Genomic DNA, 12,929 nt, shown 5'->3' with positions numbered 1-12,929 from the left:
CTTAGTAGGAAATGACTGCAGACCAAATCTCACAGTAAGTTATATCTCAAATACCTATAGAAATCGTGGTAACTAGTTTTCACATTTCTTTAAACGCAGTGTGAATTACATTCGTTATTGCTCTTAATTGTCAACTACTGACATAAGCTAAGTCTTAAATAGGAAACACAAACATTAAATGAGCACTATGGAAAAGTCCATTTTTCAGAGCTGTGAAGGGATTACTAGCATCTCTAACCCATACCTCAGGCACATGATATTTTTTTTTTTCAGGTTTGAAAAGGACAAAGAATGTACTTTTTTCCTTTTTTAAATAGGAAGAGCCTCTTTACAAACCATTATGTTTAGAGTACAATTTTAAGAAGAAATCAGATTTGTTGTTAAGATAGGACTTGCTAATTTTTTCTCCTAAAGCATAGACTCCCTCACCACCCTTCAGCACTGGACCCAGACTCCCAGGTGGCCACTATATCTTTAAAAATTTTTTGAAGTGTCCAGTGTATCTTGAAATGTCATGAATTTTGCAGTACTTAGTATTTGCTTACTTTTTAAAGCCTTTTATTGATTCTTTGTGAGTTTCCCATCATGCACCCCAGTTCTGTTCATCTCCCTATCACCCCATATCAGTCTTTCACTCTTGCAATCTACCCCCAAAATAGCACACACACACACACACACACACACACACACACACACACACACACACTTACACAAAGCATAACAAAAAAAAAATCTCACTGTGGAAGCTGTAGTATGTCACATGTCACAGTGTGTGCCAGAGTCCACACATCTTCACTGGCAAATGTTCACTGCAATGAGTCATTGGTCTGGTTCAAGGTCTCTGGCTTCTGTGACATCATCAATATTCGATACTCATCAATACTCTTTCTGGTTGTCCTTTTTTTTTTTTTTTCCTGTGTAATGGAGATCCTGCAGCTTTGGAACATCAGAGCTAGCCTTTTCATGAGTGCCAATGATTAACAGACGATGTAGATTTAGGGGTGGGCCAATTCAGATCCTTGGATCTGAGTTTTGATGCTAGCTGAGCTATCAGCAGGCAGGATTTCCCTTATATGTACCACCAAAATGAAATCTCCAATACTGTTCCAGCTAGGCCACCCAATGCCTCCAGTGGCAGAGGCAGGGTCAGTTCTCGTTCTCTTATGCCCTTAGCTGCCTCAACTCACCCACCCCTCTAGAGCCACCTCTACTGTGCTGCCCAGACAAGGTGTGGGGCCTACTTTCCCAAGTGCTGTTATCTTGGAGGGCCTGAGCCAGTTATTCTGCTGTCACACACTTGGGGCTGACTCACCCATGTCTTCACCATCAAGAACTGCTCCACTACATTGCCCAGATAAGGTGCAGGCCAGCTATCCTGCTCTTATGCCTTCAAGGACAGCTCTCCTAAGTGTAGGTGTGGTAGTTATCATCCCTGTACCCAGGCCACCTCATGGCAGACAAGTGACATGGACGGCTCTCCCTTGTTCTTGCCCTCCAGTCTGGCTCACCTACAATCCCACCACCAGGGCCAGCTCTACTGTGCTGCTCAGGCGAGGTTCAGGGCCCACTCTCCTGAGTGTTGCTATTCTCATGACCCTGGGATGGTGGGGTGAGGGATGAGATTGGGGACAGATGGAAATTACCCATGCACCCATGCCACCTCATGACAGATGAGTGGATAGTCCCAGTCTCCCATGCAATCAACTTCAGGGCTAGCTCACCATAACCAAGGTAAGCTCTGCTGTGGCATCCAGGCAAGGAGCCTTCATTTTCTTATCCAAAATTATAGTAATTGATGCCAATTTTAGTAAGATCAAGCCAACCCCCAAAGGTGGTGCCTAGATTTGGAGGAATTGTCTTAATATTTGAAATCTATCAGTTTTCTGGTCTATCTAAATCAGCAATCATATCCATTCATCAAATACTTATTAAGTATCATCTACACTCAGATACTGTCCAGACTTGCTGGGGATGCAACAGTGAGCCTGATTGATAACACCCTGCCCTCCTTTGGTTCACCCTCTTGGAGGGGATGTAAGCAATAGATAAATAAGAATACACATACATTGACAGGATGTCCAATGTTGTGGGTGCTGTGATAGAAATTGCAAGGTGGTGTGTTGAACACTTGGAGTTGCTGTCAAGTCTTACAGGAGGCCTCGGAGCATTTGGAGCCACTAGCTATTTTTCTCCTTTGTATATTGGTCATGAACCATGTTCCACACAGATTCCCACGGTGTTTACCTGTGAGTCTGTTCAACTGACCTTTACTGATTATCTCCACATTGCCTTATAACTGAGTAGCACATGACACTTTGTACTGTAAGTCAATAATTATAATCATCCCACCACTGACATTATGTCAACATCACACTATAACCTTCACATAACATTGTAATCACAACAATGGAGAAAAGAGACTCAAGAAGGAAGAACTCTCAGACACCAGTTGACCAGATCAATGTATTTTGTCATAATTGGCTTTTATTGGCTAGATGCTTAGAATGATCTATTGACTAAATGTAGGCTTGTTTCCCTAGCTAGAATGTGAATTCTCAGGATGAAACTCCCATCTTCATTCTTCCACCACTTTTATTCATAGCTATATTCTTATGCACAGTAAGAACTTGGTAATTCTAATTTTTGCCATTCAAAATCTAGAAGAGACCACGAGAGTCACCTGGTCCAACCAAGATTCTATACCTGATTCTACCAGGGAAATTCTATCTCACAATAGGCAGGAAAGTAGACACCACCAAACTCTCCTCATTGTTGGCATTTTTAAAAGCTATTTTATTGAGTTTTAATAGCTACCACCCTGACAAATCTTATTCCATCCTAATGCCTTCCAATCCCCCAACACTAGGTAGGAGAGAAAGAATGATAGAGGGGAAAGGAGGTATAGACCTCTTGGTCTATTGGATTCCTTTGGCTCAAGTCCAATCTTCTTCACCACAAACCAAAACAAAAGCAAACAGGAGCAGCAAGGGGAGCAGCAGCCACCAGAGGCTCTCTTAGGGTTTTCCCATTTATGCTCTCTCCAGAGTCTTCCAAATTAAACTATCTGCAGCTGGCAAAGCCATGCCCCTGCTAGTGAATAAGGCAAATCATAATTACTTGCTATGAAGCATCCTCTTATCCCACACCTGGGATTAAAACAAAAATATACTCACATAAATCATAACTGGGTTTTTAAAGAAACCAAAACTCTCACATTTTCATCCAGAAAATGGCTTTTTCTTGAACACCAATAAGCTATATACAATAAGAACAATTAAGAGAATTATCACGTAAGAATTATATTTACAGGACAGGTTCCAGTCAGTGATGGCAGGTAGCACTAGAGATAATCAGATGACAGGAGGCAAGCTTAAGAACAGAAGTAACAGAAACCAAGGTTACTTGGCATCATCAGAACCTAATTCTTCCACCATAGCAAGTCCTGGGTACACCATCACACCAGAAAAGTAAGACTCAGATCTAAAAATCACTTCTCATGATGATGATAGAAGACATTAAGATGGACATAAATAGCTCCCTTAAAGAAGTGCAGGCAAACACAGGTATACAGCTAGAAGCTCTTAAAGTAAAAGCATAAAAATCCCTTAAAGAATTACAGGAAAACACAATCAAACAGAAAAAGGAAATGAACAAAACCATCCAAGATCTAAAAATTGAAATAGAAACAATAAAGAAATTACAAAGGGAGACAATCCTGGAGTTAGAAAACCTAGGAAAAGAGATCAGGAGACATAGTTGCAAGCATCAGCAACAGAATGCAAGAGATAGAAGAGAGAATCTCAGGTGCAGAAGATACCATGGAAAACATTGATAAAACAATGAAAGAAAATGAAAAAAGCAAAAAGCTCCTAACCCAAAATATCCAGGAAATCCAGGACACAATAAGAAGACTAAACCTAAGGAAAATTGGTATAGAAGAGAGGGAAGATTCCCAGCTCAAAGGGCCAGTAAATAAATACCTTCAACAAAATTATAGAAGAAAACTTTTCTAACCTAAAGGAAGAGATGCCCATGAGCAGACAAGAAGGGTATAGAACTCCAAGTACACTGGACCAGAAAAAACTTGCTCCAGTCACATAATAATCAAAATATCAAATGGACTAAAGAAAGAAAGAATGTTAAAAGCAGTAAGTGAAAAAGGTCAAGTAACAAATAAAAGCAGACCTATCAGAATTACACCAGACTTCTCACCAGAGTCTATGAAAACTAGAAGATCCTGTGCAGATGTCATACAGACCTGAAGAAAACACAAATGCTAGCCCAGGCTACTATACCCAGCAAAACTCTCAATTGCCATAGATGAAGAAAACAAGATATTGCATGACAAAGCCAAATTTACACAATATGTTTCCAGAAATACAGCCCTACAAAGGATAATAGATGGAAAACATCAACACAAGGAGGGAAACTACACCCTAGTAAAAGCAAGAAAGTAATCTTTCAATAAACCCCAAAGAAGATAGCTGCCACAAACCCCAAACTCTGACCAGCAGAGACAGGAAAAAATGACATCAATGCCTAGCAAGGTTTATCCAACTTCTTTCTCAAACAGCTTTCTCAAACAGCATTCTCAAATAGCCTTCTCCTTCCTCCCCTCTGGGGCACATCCTGTTCTTGTTTTTCATCAGTCCTCTGACCTAATTCCTCCCCCATCTCCTGGATCCAATCAGAGTTCAGCCAGGGCACGTGGTGATAGGCCAGAGACTCATCAGGCAGACAGCACATGATTGTCCAAGTGTGCAGGCTCAGGTTCTTGGTAAACAGGGATCACAGGGCTTGGTCACACCTGCTTCCCACATACCCCCTTTTTGTTTAATTAAAATGGCCCTGGGATCACATCTGTCTTAGGTTGCCCTCAACCATGTTACATCCTTACCCATCATTGGTGTGGTGAACTCATTTTCACCAACCTGTCTTAGGTTGGTATTCACATGTGAGAGTCTTACCCATCATGGATTAACGACCCATCATACTGAGCCAAACATGGGGCAAATTACCTGACTCTATTGCCATAGCTTGAGTCAGCAGTTGTTGGTTGACCTGCGCCCGCCTGCATATGCGTATCATCCACCACAGCATCCAACACATACAGCACACAGCAAAAATCCCTAGAAGGCCATTCCTCCCCAATCCTTGAGGAAGCTGAAGGTTCCCTGGATCATCTCCAACCACTGCTGAGCAGTGGCAATCTCCACATGGATATTATTCACTGCAACAATGGATGCCCGTAATTCTTTCTCTTGCTATCAAAATCATGACTCCAATTTCCTAATAGCATGGATACACATGACACAAATGCTAATTGCTCCAGAATATCTATCTGCCCTTGGAGCAAATCCACTCTCTGATTTCTCCACTGTCAGATGATTCATCTGAACTTCCCTCCTCACTCTCTTGTTCTTTAGCCTCTCTTCTCCTCTGCTGGCTTCTCGTTTGCCTTTTTCTGCTTCTGCTGCATGAGCCTTTACAACACCATGGACATAATTTTGTGTTGGGTCCTGCCTCTAAACATTGTGTTGTAAATTTTACAGGCACGCTGGGGGTCACGCAGCCGGAGCGCACCAGACCAGCCGGACACAGCGTCCTCGAACCGCCCACTGTCAACGCCCACCGTCGCCTGGACCGCCCACCATCGCGACACCTGCCCGCCACTGCCANGACTGCCCATCATCGCGAGAACGCCATGGCAACTTCAGAGGACTCAGGGGCATGCTGGGAACTCTTCTTTGTCCTTAAGCCAGTCCTGACAATAAAGATTCAGGCCTTGATCAGAGAATCTTTTGTCAGGGCCCCATGTTTCCTTTCACAGCCCTGTTCTTTTTCAGGAGTTCTCGTTCTCCAGTTAGGATCCACAGTGTTTCTGCAGGCAGAACCACACAATTTTGGACGTCTCACAGGAGCTGCAGTAGTTGGCCGCGGGAGATTAGGACAATCTCTTTTAAAATGCCAAGCCTGGCCACAGGAAAACTTTTCTAACTTGGCAGCATATTTTCCACTTTTGTCCACCAGGCAAGATTTAACTAAAATATAAATTGCTAACAGCTGCACCAACACCACTCTTTCATTTTTGAAGCAATCTCCTCCTGCTTTCTTCACTTTTAATTTCATCCCTATACCAGGCTCCTAACTTTGTCCCATAACCCGGGAACTTAATTTCATCCCTATACCGGGAGCCTAACTCGGTCTCATAACCCCCGGAGCTTAACTTGTCCCTATACCAGGAGCTTAACTCCATCCCTCCACTGGGGAGCCTCTTCCTAGCGCTAGATTAATTCTTACTTACCACAGAACTCCCCCGTAGCTCCTTTTTCTCGTTCCAGCTCTTGCATGAGTTCCGAAGTTTCTGCCTTCCCTTTTTCTAACTTCTTCCTCTTCTTTCTTCTTAGCCAACTGAACAGCTTCTAATTCAGCTTGTCTTTGCTTTTCTTTGGCTTCCTGTTCCTTCTACCTGGCTTCTGCTTTTGCTTTCTTTTCTGCTTCTTTCTTCTTGGCCTTTTCTTCTTTTCTTCCCTGTACGTGCCACCAGATGCCATTTTCAGAGGTCCCTGTATGGGCCACCAGATGCCCTGTTCAGATTCCCCGTATGCACCACCAGATGCTGCAAACCCTGAACTCCGACCAGCAAAGACAGGAAAAAAAATGACATGAATGCCTAGCAAGGTTTCTCCAACTTCTTTCTCAAACAGCTTTCTCAAACAGCATTCTCAAACAGCCTTCTCCTTCCTCCCCCCGGGGCACATCCTGTTTTTGTTTTTCATCAGTCCTCTGACCTAATCCCTCCCCTCTCTCCTGGATCCAATCAGAGTTCGGCCAGGGCATGTGGTGATAGGCCAGAGACTCATCAGGCAGGCAGCAGAGGATCATCCAAGTGCGCAGGCTCAGGTTCTTGGTAAACAGGGATCATGGGGCTTGGTCACACCCGCTTCCCACAGATATCCACACAAACCTAATTCTACCTCTAACAACAAAAATAACAGGAAGTAACAATAACTTTCCCTTAATATCTCTTAAGATCAATGCACTCAATTCCCCAGTAAAAAGACATAGACTAACAGTATAGATACATAAACATGACCCAGCAATTTGGTGCATACAGGAAACTCTCATCAGTGACAGTGACAGACACTACCTCAGAGTAAAATGCGGGAAAACAATTTTCCAAGCAAATGGTCCCAAGAAATATGGTCCCAAGAAACAAGCTCTAGTAACCATTCTAATATTGAATAAAATCAACTTTCAACCAAAAGTTATAAAAAAAAATATAAGGAAGGGCACTTCATACTGGTCAAAGGAAAAATCTCCCAAGATGAACTCTATATTCTAAACATTTATGCTCCAAAAGCAAAAGCTCAAAGCACACATTGTACCTCATACAATAATAGTGGGAGACTTCAGCACCCCACTTTCAGCAATGGGCAGATGCTAGAAACAGAAAGTAAACAGAGACACAGTGAAACTAACAAAAGTTATGAACCCCATGGATCTAACAGAATTTTATAGAACATTTCATTTTAAAGCAAAAGAATATACCTTCTTCTTAGCACCTCATGGTACATTTTCCAAAGTTGACCATAGAACTGGTCACAAAACAGGCCTCAACAGATACAAGACAATTGAAATAATCCTATGCACCCTATCAGATCACCACAGACTAAGGCTGATCTTAAATACCAACAAAAGCAGAAAGCACACATACACATGGAAGGTGAACAACACTCTACTCAATGATAATTTGGTCAAGGAAGAAATAAAGAAAGAAATTAAAGACTTGTTAGAATTTAATGAAAATGAAGACATATACCAAAATTTATGGGACACAATGAAAGCAGTGGTAAGAGGAAAACTCATAGCTCTAAGTGTCTCCAAAAAGAAACTGGAGAGAGCTTACACTAGATGTTTAACAGTACACTTAAAAGCTCTAGAACAAAAAGAAACAAATACACTCAAGAGTAGTAGATGACAGGAAATAATCAACCCCAGGGCTGAAATCAACCAAACAGAAACAAAAAGAAGTGTATAAAGAATTAACCAAACCAGGAGTTGGTTCTTTGACAAAATCAACAAGATAGATAAACCCTTAGCCATACTAGCCAAAAGGCACAGAGACAATATCCAAATTAATAAAATCAGAAACAAAAAGGAAGATATAACAATGAAATATATCTTAAAATAATTATTCTGTCTGTTGAGTATTAACAGCTGAAAATATTAAAATCATGTTCTACAAACATCATGGAAATATTATTGACAATTTTTCTCACTGTGCTTGAAATTAGCATTTTCTTTGTTTTTGTTTTGTTTTGTTTTGTTTTTTTTCGAGACAGGGTTTCTGTCCTGGGACTCACTCTGTAGACCACACTGGCCTCGAACTCAGAAATCTGCCTGCCTCTGCCTCCCAAGTGCTGGGATTAAAGGTGTGCGCCACCACTGCCTGGCTTATTTCTTTTTCTTTCTTTCTCTTTCTTTCTTTCTTTCTTTCTTTCTTTCTTTCTTTCTTTCTTTCTTTCTTTCTTTCTTTCTTTCTTTCTTTCTTTTGAAATTATCATTTTATTAATGTTTAATTTCAAAGAGTTTTTGCTATTTTGAAACTTTTAAGATATACTTATTGATAAAATAATTTCCTAGAAACACTAATAATCTTTTTTAAGTGAACTGATTATTAGACAATGGACACAGATATATAGTGCATTTTAAATACTCTCTCACTATGTCAGGTGGTATCGTATAAGGGCTTTTAAATACATTTCTTAATGATTCATTTTTAATATTTTATGCTCTTTTACTGTGCTTAATTCCCAAAGGATATTTTGCATATTTTGAAACAATTTAGCATTCAACATTAGATATAGGATCCTCAGTTATGGAGAGTATTAAAAGTTCATTAATGATTAGTGTATGAAAGGATATGAATATTAAAGTTGAAAAAAAATTATGTATTATTTGATTCTCAAAACACTCATTATTTTTAATATGTTTGATGTATAAGATGCATTTAAATAATAAAAATTTAATGAACAAAATAATTATATTTACAATGTGTAGTTCATGTGTATTTGGCAACCTTGAGAATGTACTTCACTATCTATCCTATCCTGGTGAGTACAAAGTTTTCTACATAAATCACTTTCTTACCATAACTTTCATTTATCAATTTAAAAAGATCTTTTCAGGCACTAAAACATCTTCTTAGACTTTAAACAGCTTAGGCTTTTATGTCTTTAATCTTGAATAAGAGACACTGTTAGACTATAACTATATAGTCTTCAACCCCATCAGAGACTGAAAAGAATAAATATTACCTGAGATAACAGGAAGTACAGAGCAAGCAACTTCCAAAACTCTAGAAATGACAGAGGCTGCTGGAAGCCTGGATAGCCGTCCAACATTACTCTGTGTCTATGGGGCATCCAGAATATTTGACAGGCTTATTTGTGAAGCAGGGATTTTGAAGGACTGGCCTACCGTATCTCTGCAAAGTTGGGCAGGCAACTTTTCCAGTGTTCTGCTTGTTCTGCTTGTCTAGTTTGGACAGTATGCTGTCAGCAGTTGAGCTAAGGGCCTTTTTTTTTTTTTTTTTTTTTTTTTTTCCTGGTGGCTAGCTTTGCCATGTTTAAAGCAAACTCCATGCAGAGGTGCACTGCACCTCTAAGCTAAGGGTGTTGCGAGGAACAGATGTCTCTTTGTCAGAAAAGGCTTTTGTTATTAAAACATCTTAAATGTCATATTCTGTATACCTCTGAAGTGTTTGAAGACCTATCTATCTCAGCATTTCTAAATGGACAAACATTGCTTGTTACTATTTATTTTCTGCTTAACTTTGAAAGCATATACATAAATAAAGTTTATTTCTGAAATTAACTAAACTAGTACCAAACCTTAACATCAAACACATAATAAACCAAGGAGTTTCTAGCAGGGTCCATGTTGCACCACACACCTTGCCTGCACCTTGGGTCTGCACATACAGTGTGCACATTTGCAGGGCATATGACTTCTTATTCCAAAACACCAACAAAGACTGTTTGAAATGCCTCTGCTCAAAATTCAGACTATCGCATGTTATAACTTGCAGTGTTCTTATTATACATCAAATGTTTTTTGTTCTTATATAAACATAATGGTTTGATAATGGTAAACAAGGACATAAAACTCTTTCATCAATCATTCCTCAGCATATAGATGTCAAAATTAATATATCATTGGATTATATTGTACTAGGATGTTTGATTTTTAAAAATTTCTGTTTGTTTGGCTGGCTTCATTTTATAAAATATTAAGTGGAATTTGTCTTGTAATTAGAACAGAATTTCTAATAATTTCTGAAGTGGCCCTAACCATACTTCTGCCATTTCATGCAATGTATTTCTATGAGAGACTTCTTAGTTTTGGCAATTATAGAATCAAAATATCAATCCAATCTAAAAACTCTGGAAGATTTAGTCTCAATCATATGAGATTTAATTATTTAAGGGAAAAAGAAACAAGTGCATCTATCTTACTGGTATAAACGTTTGCTTTTGTTTTCAAAATGGTAAGATTATATCTATGATTTTTCAAACTACATTCAGTTATGATTTATTACCACTAACTGCTTAATTTTTATATCTACTTTAAAGACTTATAAAGTGGTATGATATAAAAATTTCCCTGGTAAAAATAGTTCAGTAGTGGAAAATATCTAAGACACCCTGGTTTACAGTAATATATCACTTATGGAAAGCAGGACCATGTTGGAAAAAACTTCAATACAGCCATAACCATGGATATAAATACAACGGTATGCCAGTATGACTTAGAAACTTTAAAATGAGTAAACAGTAGTTATATGCAGTTCCCTCTGTGACTTGATTACAATGACCCAAGACACTTCTGAGTTGAATAGCCAACTGACACCATCCAGTGACATTCAGAAAGCATTCACCAGTTGCCTATTGTGTGTCAGGTCTTCTCCTGGGAGTAGAAAACACAGAGATGAAGAATGCAGAACAGCCTGAGTTCAGAGTGCTCTGCCCAAGAACATTGCATCATAAGATGGTAAATGTTAGCATCAGAGGTTAGTAGCAGTTCCTAGGAATGTACCTAATGCCAAGTTCTTTGGGAAATATTGACAAGAAAGCTTCTATGCAGAAGAGATGCATGCTATGTTATTTGAGGGAAGATGACTGAAAATGACAGAATGTTCCAGGGATGAGAAGCAACTATTTTTCCGTGGTTATGAATTCAGGGAATTGTAATAATCTGACTGAAGGGATGGGAAATCACAAAGGGTTGGAGAGGAGTGTAAAGAAAGATAAATGAAGAACAAAAGCAGGATGAGCATCAGTCTTGCAGGAATTTAACAAGGAAGTGGCAAAGTCAGATATGTGCCCAAGAATTCTTGGTGCAGAGCAAGCAGTGCAGTGCAGACAGTGTGGCAGAGGCAAATAGACCACAAAGATGGCCGCTGTCATCTATGTAAGTGTGCTGATGGCCTAAGAGAAGAGCCATAGAATGTGCTATTGCACCTTGATAGATAGCATATATCACTCACCAGGCATTGTCCTTAACATCAAAGATGCATTAGGAAGCAGTGGGGAGATGGAGAAAAATAAGATGTGGCGTAGAGATTAGGATCAAGGAGGAAGGCATGTTGAGTGACAAGTTCTGTGGTTGGAAGCTGTTGATAGACTAACTGGTGAATAATGAGGAAAGGGCTGGTGAAAGAACTATACTGGAGTCGTTGACTATCTAGTTGACTATATGTGTAGGGGGCTGGGGAGTGAGAAAGGCAAATGGTGCTTCCTGGATTTCTGATTTCACTGATCATGTGGATCAGAAGCACAGCTAACCACCAGGAAACAGGAGAGCTCACTGTACCCACTGGAACTTCAAATACCTGGAACTCATGGGTCTAGGATGCAACTATCATCTAATAATAGGAATAGCTGTTAAATTCTTTCTATTGTAAAATATTAGTATAATTAACTAACAGTTAGTTATGGAATGTTGAGTATTTAGAGAGCTCAAGCCACGGATGTAGCATTTCACAACAAGGAAAGAAATTACTGATCTCACAGCATATTTTCTGAATATTTCTAGCCAGCATGCTCTGTCCTAAGAGTAAGTGACACCAAAGCAAACAGTATGTCTTGGTCTCTGTAGTTAAGAACATGGCTAAGGACACTAGCCTCCTGATCGATATGTAAACACTGTGGAATGATGTACTTTAAAAGCCTGATAAAGAAGTGAAAGTGAATGTTGTTGTACTTTAAGGACCCCTTGTGAATCTGTAAAGTAGCAGGCGCAAATAACAGAGTCACAGAGGAAAGCCACAAACTAAAAGATAGAAATCAATATTGCCATCTTGGGGATGTATTCCAAGTAGGTTATTTGTTTGTTTGTTTGTTTGTTTGTTTTTGTCAATTTGACATAAACTAAAGCCATCTGAGAAGAGAGCACCTTAACTCAGAAAATGTATGGTTGTTTCACAAGCCACTGTGTATGAATCACAAGAGACTGGTGTTTGGGCAAGCTGCATTCATTAAGAAACAGTAACGGGAACCATATCTTATACCTATCCCTTCCTTAAAACCCCTTCAAGACAGGGAACTTCCAAAACAGCATTTGAAAAAGAATTATGACATAAGCAGACAGGAAAATAGATCTAAAACCCAAAAAGTGTTCGTTTTTCTACACAGGGCCTCATTATGTAGTTCATAATAACCTAGAATTCACTATCTTCCTCTCTCAGCTTCAAGAGAGCTAGGATGATCAGTCTGCACTGCCACACCTAGCTTAAAGATTTGGATTTTCCTTTTTATTTGTTTTTCAGTTATTAGTGAGCTCTAGAAAGCACTTTGAGATTTATTTTCCATCCATGCAGCATTAGCAGCTTAAAGCATGTCCCTTTTTAGACAGAATTTCCAAGA

Source organism: Mus pahari, chromosome 4, assembly GCF_900095145.1.
Source record: "Mus pahari chromosome 4, PAHARI_EIJ_v1.1, whole genome shotgun sequence".
NCBI classification, from domain to species: Eukaryota; Metazoa; Chordata; class Mammalia; order Rodentia; family Muridae; genus Mus; species Mus pahari.
This window is presented reverse-complemented; position numbering follows the sequence as displayed.